The sequence below is a fragment of the Pelobates fuscus genome, chromosome 11 (genome assembly GCF_036172605.1).
Source record: "Pelobates fuscus isolate aPelFus1 chromosome 11, aPelFus1.pri, whole genome shotgun sequence".
Classification (NCBI taxonomy): Eukaryota; Metazoa; Chordata; class Amphibia; order Anura; family Pelobatidae; genus Pelobates; species Pelobates fuscus.
The window spans coordinates 120250090-120257329 of NC_086327.1; positions in this window are offsets into that span (position 1 = coordinate 120250090).

Sequence of the window (7240 nt, forward strand, 5' to 3'; positions counted from 1 at the left end):
TATTTTGATATTTTTCCATCTCCGCCTGTCTTCCTGAGATGCCATGCGGACTTGGGACAGCGCCTGCGAGCCTTGCAGGGTATAAAGCTGTTTTTCCAAGCTGGTAATTTGGGTCTCGTGGCCCGCTGTGGTCAGTTATTCAGTTATGTTACGTGTCAAAACCTCGCTAATCTCCTCGCAGAATTGGCTGATGTTGGCCGCAGAGCCGGTGCAAGGATTTTTGGGTACATAGGCAAAGATGTATTTTTCCGACCCACCACCGCCCCCCAAAATAACATGTTCACCTATGTGCCTCTTAACCAGCCCCTCTCCCCGTCCATTATTGGTCCCCTCCCTTCCCTGTCCCTTAGTGTTCTTCTAACCTCTCCCCTCTTTTCCCTGTCCCTTGGTGTTTCTCTCCCCTCCCTGTCCCTTGGTGCACCCCCACCACCTTAGTGGTCGCACTCCCCTTCCTGGTGTGCCTTCTACCTCTCTTGTAGCATTGCCGAGTGGAGGATATCCCCTACAGGAGCTTCAATTTTCTGTACCTGGCCGGACTGACAGGGAGTGCTCTCTCAGTGAGCACCTCTGGTCAGTCTGGCCGGGTACAGGAAACAGAAGCTCCTGTACTGCGCTCCGCCACGCTACACTCAGTGGTGTATACACACTGACAGTCACACACACTCAATGACAAACACACAGATGCACTGATCTGACACACACTCATTCATTGACACACACACACACTGATTGACACATTGACAGACACACTGATAGTCACACACAGACTCAATGACAAAGATACTCTCACTGATTTGACAGACACTCACAAACACACACTGACAGACACACACATACACTGATACACTCATACACTCGCATGCAACACTCATACAATCACTCACAGACACACACACACTCATACAATCACTCACATACACACACCCACTCATACAATCACTCACAGACACACACACTCACACACATACACTCACTCACACACACACTCACTCACAGACAGATACTCACAGACACACATACACTCACTCACGCACACACTCACAGTCACTCACAGACACACAGACAGTCACTCACAGACACACAGACAGTCACTCAGACACACATACAGTCACTCACAGACACACATACACTCACACACAGACACACATACACGCACACAGACACTCACAGACACACAGACAGTCACTCACAGACACTCACACACAGACACAAATACACTTACTCACACACAGACATACATACACTCACTCACACACTCACTCACTCACTCAAACAGACAGACACACACATAGATACTCACACACAGACACACACATACACATCACATACACTCACTAATTATTTTAATAAATAAATTATGGACGCGTCGGCCCTGGTCCACCGCTATGTTGCGGCGTAGCTCATACAGAAGGCTTTGTAGTGTGTCTTCCATTACCGGAGGCTTCTCTGGAGCTTTAAGTGGTGGTGCCATCTTGTTGGGCTATGTGGTCTGCCTCTCCCATCAGAGATTCCTCGCTGGAGGTACGAGAGGGCCCATCAGACATCGGCACCATTATAGGCCTCAGCGTGGATTGCGGCCTCCACAGCAGATCGCCAATATCGTCAGTTGTTGGATGTCTGTCGGGTTTGTATTTCTTGCTCCGAAGCCCCATGACTTCAGGTAAGTGTTGGTGGCAGTTTAAGGTCGTGCAAATCAAGGTTTCTGCGTATTTTTAGCAAATTGAAGCTTATTTTGCTCAGAGCTCTGAAGAGATGTGATTGAGCAGTATGGCTGTCAGCTCCACCCCATCACAATTCGATGTTTAATCATGATGCAATTATATGATATATTAGTGGATATTTCCCTTTGTAAGCACATGTTTATTTGTAAATAACCACCATGAACCCACATGTAATTTCCTCTCTCACTCCTACAAATAACACAAATGTATTTTTAGCTTTGTAATCTCAAATGTTACTGTCCACTGAAGTTTGTGGAATCTTCCATTTAGAACTTGGCAAGTGACACATGTCCATATATGATCTCCATATAGCACATTAGATATCCTGGAAGCCTTTACTTACAAAACCACAACCACTACTACAATGTTTAGACTATTTCTTCTAATGATCAGTTTTAATAAATCTATGTATCAAATTATGAATTACTTTTTAAATCATCTTAATTGCAAAAAAATGCTTTTGATAGTGATCTCTAATCCATTCAGGTCCCTGCAATGTTATTTTAATATATATTAATGTTTTTCTAGCACATATAATTTGTGAATGTGTGCTCAATAAACAATGGTGGAAAAAAACATTTTATAAATCTTGTTAAAGATAATCATACCACTTTGTCCTTTCTTTTATAATTCATTACTATGTGTTATTGCAGGAATAAAGTTACAGTTTGATATTACGATTAGTATTTCCCTCTATCAATACACTCTTGCTTCTATTTTCTATTCTTTAATATCCCCATGCATTATTTTCCTATTGATGAAAATGGTCATAATTTCATTAAGATAAATACAATTGTATTTGTCTCTGTTAATGCTTTCATCTCATGTTTTATTAAAAAGTAAAACTCCCGGGCATCGGATGTGTAATTTTTGATTTACTGTTTTATCTTATATTTTATCATTTAAAAAACACAGTCTCATTTAACAATTGTTTTGCTACTTCAGGAACAGTATCATGTTGTCGATGCTTGAAGTATCTATCATTTTGTTCTCATTTTAATGTACAACGTCTAACAACGGTAAATAAAGATTGACAACAAAAAGTACAACTCCTAAATACGGTAGCATTTGGGATCCCTGTAAGTTCCATTTTCAAATCAGTTAGCTTCTTAATGGTCCATCAGTTCTCTATTCCATGCATCCTTTTTCCCCCGAAGATCTATATGAAAGACTAGGGAGATCTCTCTCATATGCTTCCTGCCTACATGCTCAGTAGAAGTTAATATAGGTATGACATCGTATTTGGCTTCTTCATTATGTATACAGTGGATCACTGAGACATACCTTCAGACACTGCCCTCAGCACAGATATAAATGGGATATTATCAGTGAATACTTGAAATAAAATGGGAGACCTCATAACAACCCTGCACAGAAACATCATTCTTTACCACTTTGTTATATCATGGAAAATTAGGTTTAGTTGGGTAATTCGCTAAAGTGACATTTCAAAATGAATGCAAAATTTGTTTCTGACTGCTTTGGCCTTAAATTTGAAATTTACTTGAATTTTTACTTTTCTTAATAACCCTGCAAATCTCTGGAAGGATCTAATCTCCTTGTCTCTGAACTTTCATCCATGTATAGGAGAACTGTCTATGAGTCACTAGGGCAACAAATTCATGCTTGGTAATTTTTGTAATCAGATTTTTCCAATGAGACTATTGTGTATTCTTTAGCCGAAATTTAGTTAGGGTCACTTTGCTGTGTTTTTTTAGGAATGGGATCTAGGCTGTGAGTCAAGGCCAGACTGGGAAAAAACATTTTTGCATTTTTTAATCACATCGGCCCCGTGAGAAGGGGTAGTGCTAGAAGGTGCGGGTTGTCAGCACCAAGCTTGCCCCTCTCAACCTCAAAGTGAGCATGTTAATTCAATGCTCTTCTAGGGCAGCCCATGCGCAGAGCAGTGCTGAAGAGAAAAATGCATGGATTTGTTATGTGCAGCACAAGCAAATTTAATGACACGCATTCACTGCGTTTGCTTGCGACTTGTCTCTGGTGTCTCCATAAGTTGGATACCAAAGGACAAAAGGCCAGGAAAACATATTGTGCACGTGTTTGGAGGGTGCTTATTGGATTGAGTTTGTGTAGAGTCAGCCGATTGTGATGTGGTGTTTTGTGTAAATATGTCGGTTTCTGTTATGTCGTGTGTGGCATAATATATGTGGCTGTAGAAAATGAGTGTGTGTGTGTATAGGGGAATAGTGCGTGTAAGCAGTGTGTGTTTAAAAGTGGTGCAGTGTGTATAAGGAATATTGTGTCTATAGCGGATTTAATGTGTATCTTGGTACAGTGTGTAAGGGATGCAGTCAGATACAGAGTCCAATCTCGTGAGGGGCACTCTGGCTAAGATGAGCTGAAAAAGAAATACGTTGTGTAGCGTACATTGCATGAAATTGAACAGATTTCAGAAGGTACAAAGCAATGATATGGGAGACAACTAGAACAAGGATTTTTTGTGTAAGGTAATATGGACACACAATCTATACTGGGCCACTGGAACAGCTTCCAGGCCAACCTTGCAGGATTGCCATGAAGAACACAAAATAATAAAAAAATAAAAAAGCTGACAATATCATAGACAAAACAACTTGAGGTAAAAGACCCACCTACACCCGCCCATTTGTGGCAGTTAACAGATTCCCTGTGCTGGGAGGATACATACACTTAGACACAGGGTCGTGCAGTCCAAAATGAGTGGAGAGAGCTACCATAAAGCCTTCAAAATCATTGCTGGTTGAGATTCAAAGCCCACGCTGGAGAGAGAGATCGCACCGTTATGTATGGTGTTATATGATTTATTGTTCCGTCCTTTATTATATGCCCGTTTCATGGGATCTTCAGAGTCCAGATGAACTTTTACGCAGTTATGGCGGTTGTTGAGTTATAGATTCCAATTTTTAGACACAGGGTCGTGCAGTCCAAAATGAGTGGAGAGAGCTACCATAAAGCCTTTAACATCATACCTGGGTGAGATTCAAAGCCCACGCTGGAGTCTCAGAAACCAGGTATTCACCTGCATCTGGGACTATGTGCCAGATGAGTCTTGTGAAGTGCATGCAGAGCTCCAGGAATAGCACAGCAAATAGATGTGAGTAGAGGAGAGTATTGGAGACCTTAGGAGCTAGAGCTCGGATCTCCTATCTGTGAGATTGCCTATGGCCTTCTGTTCTAATTTAGCTCAGAACCAAGAGCAGGTATCATCAAAGTTGTGGTGGAAGGCAGCTACTACTGGATGAGTTATGTCACCTATCTAAAGGCGCTCTGGTGGAGAGTCGGCGGCCATCTTGCTGAATTGCTGCTGTGCAGGGCCAGCGCGTCCATAGGGCGCATGGGCTCTGGGGGCGCAAGATTTCAGTGACCGGCAGGAGGGAAGCTCTCCCTCCAGCCGGGCCACCATCTCGGCCCCCCGTGCGGCGTGCGGCTGTGCTGTAATCAGACGCGGCGAGGGAGCTCTAACCTCTCCGCTCTGCTCCCTCGCGTGCGGTCTGCTGATACCGCGGGAGCCGGAATATGACGTCATATTCCGGCTCCCGCGGTATCAGTAGACAGCGCGCAAGGGAGCAGAGCGGAGAGGTTAGAGCTCCCTCGCCGCGTCTGATTACAGCACAGCCGCACGCCGCCCAGCAGCCCCACTGGACCCCAGGGAAGGATTCATCATCCACACCAGCTCTCCAGGTAGGGAGGCTGGGTGGAAAATATTTATTTATAAAATAATTAGTGAGTTTATGTGATGTGTATGTGTGTGAGTGTATGTGTCTGTGAGTGACAGAGTGTGTTTGTGAGTGACAGTGTGTGTCTGTGAGTGACAGAGTGTATTTGTGAGTGACAGTGTGTGTCTGTGAGTGACAGAGTGTGCGCCTGTGAGTGACAGTGTGCGTCTGTGAGTGACAGAGTGCGTCTGTGAGTGACAGTGTGTGTCTGTGAGTGACAGAGTGTGCGTCTGTGAGTGACAGAGTGTGTGCATCTGTGAGTGACAGCGTGTGCGTCTGTGAGTGACAGAGTGTGTGCGTCTGTGAGTGACAGCGTGTGCGTCTGTGAGTGACAGAGTGTGTGCGTCTGTGAGTGACAGAGTGTGTGCGTCTCTGAGTGACAGCGTGTGCGTCTGTGAGTGGCAGAGTATGTGCGTCTGTGAGTGACAGAGTGTGTGTGTCTGTGAGTGACAGCGTGTGCGTCTGTGAGTGACAGAGTGTGTGCGTCTGTGAGTGACAGCGTGTGCGTCTGTGAGTGACAGTGTGTGTGTCTGTGAGTGACAGTGTGCGTCTGTGAGTAACAGCGTGTGCGTCTGTGAGTGACAGAGTGTGCGTCTGTGAGTGACAGTGTGTGCGTCTGTGAGTGACAGAGTGTGTGCGTCTGTGAGTGACAGCGTGTGCGTCTGTGAGTGACAACGTGTGCGTCTGTGAGTGACAGCGTGTGCGTCTGTGAGTGACAGCGTGTGTGTCTGTGAGTGACAGTGTGTGCGTCTGTGAGTGACAGCGTGTGCGTCTGTGAGTGACAGCGTGTGTGTCTGTGAGTGACAGTGTGTGTCTGTGAGTGACAGCATGTGAGTCTGTGAGTGGCAGCATGTGCGTCTGTGAGTGACAGCGTGTGCGTCTGTGAGTGACAGTGTGTGCGTCTGTGAGTGACAGTGTGTGCGTCTGTGAGTGACAGTGTGTGCGTCTGTGAGTGACAGTGTGTGTCTGTGAGTGACAGAGTGTGTGTCTGTGAGTGACAGTGTGTGTCTGTGAGTGACAGCGTGTGTCTGTGAGTGACAGCGTGTGTGAGTGAGTGCGTCTGTGTGTGTGCATGTGAGTGTATGAGTGTGTCTGTCAGTGTATGATGAGTGTTTGTCAGTGTATGAGTGTGTGTCTGTCAAATCAGTGAGAGTATGTTTGTCATTTAGTCTGTGTGTGACTATCAGTGTGTCTGTCAATGAGTCTGTGTCTGTCAGTGACGTCTGTGTGTTTGTCATTGAGTGTGTGACTGTCAGTGTGTACAGAGTGTAGCGGAGCGGAGCGCGGTACAGGAGCTTCTGTTTCCTGTACCTGGCCAGACTGACAAGAGGTGCTCACAGAGAGAGCACTCCCTGTCAGTTCGGCCGGGTACAGAAAACTGAAGCTCCAGTACCGCGCTCCGCTACACTCTGTACACACTGACACACAGGAAGGGGAGTGTGACCACTAAAGGGGTGTGGGGTGCACCAAGGGACAGGGAGGGAATGGGAGAGAAACACCAAGAGACAGGGAAAAGAGGGGGGAGGGGAGAAGAACACTAAGGGACAGGGAAGGGACCACTAAGAATCGGGGAGGGGAGAGGGGCTGGTTAAGAGGCACATAGGTGAAGATGTTTTTGGGGGGTTGTGGGGGGGGGCGGAAAAATGCATCTTCGCCTATGTACCTAAAAATCCAAGCACCGGCCCTGCTGCTGTGCAGATGACTGCAGTATAGAAGGGAGGTTCAGCATGCAAGATACCAAGCTGCCACACAAAGCCTCCCCAGATAGGACAGGGATAACCCCCTCTGTTCCAATAGGGGGAAGGC